The sequence below is a fragment of the Nematolebias whitei genome, chromosome 1, assembly GCF_014905685.2.
Source record: "Nematolebias whitei isolate Nwh7 chromosome 1, NemWhi1, whole genome shotgun sequence".
NCBI lineage: Eukaryota > Metazoa > Chordata > Actinopteri > Cyprinodontiformes > Rivulidae > Nematolebias > Nematolebias whitei.
Genome location: NC_056498.1, coordinates 41,958,842 through 41,959,387, shown reverse-complemented (window position 1 = coordinate 41,959,387; position 546 = coordinate 41,958,842). Strand labels below are relative to the sequence as shown.

Here is a 546-nt window from a genome sequence, read left to right as displayed (position 1 = left end):
CTGTAACATCTGTCTCACTTCCTGTATCATATTTCTCACTTCCTGTATCATCTTTAGGAACAGGAAAATGGAAAAATTAATCAGTAAAACCTGACTGGCTTCAGAGAGTGGAAAGTTATAAAAACACCAGAACTGTTCTTTTCAAGAACGCTTGAAGAGGAGACAGTTGACGGCACAAGAGAATGTTTGTTTGTTTGTTTGTTTGTTTGTTTGTTACAGTCAGGGTCAGAGAACTTTCAGGACCACGAAGCTGAAACCTTTAGATCTTTTGGAACCTGGTCTTTGTCAAACAGACTTTATGAGGAGTGTGAAGAGGCTTTTATTTTGTTGACTCGTCACTCTGTGACCTCTGACCTTTGACCTTTGAACTGACGGAGCAGGATGTCGAGTTTCTCTCTGAGGAGAGAAGTTGTCGGTTCTGTGAAAACATCTGCTCAGATTTCTGACCCGACATGAAGCCCGAGGTATTAAAAGTAAACAAGTCGCAGCTGCAAACGTGTGTGTGTGTGTGTCTGTGTCTGTTTGTGTGTGTGTCTGTTTGTGTGT

At 41.8% G+C, this 546-nt stretch overlaps 1 protein-coding gene across 1 annotated transcript in view; it reads left to right on the top strand.

Moving 5' to 3' along the window:
• The window catches only part of LOC119416118 (ephrin type-B receptor 4b), a gene marked incomplete in the record, with an annotated part of 11,492 nt that overhangs the window by 4,716 nt on the left and 6,230 nt on the right, over positions 1–546 (top strand).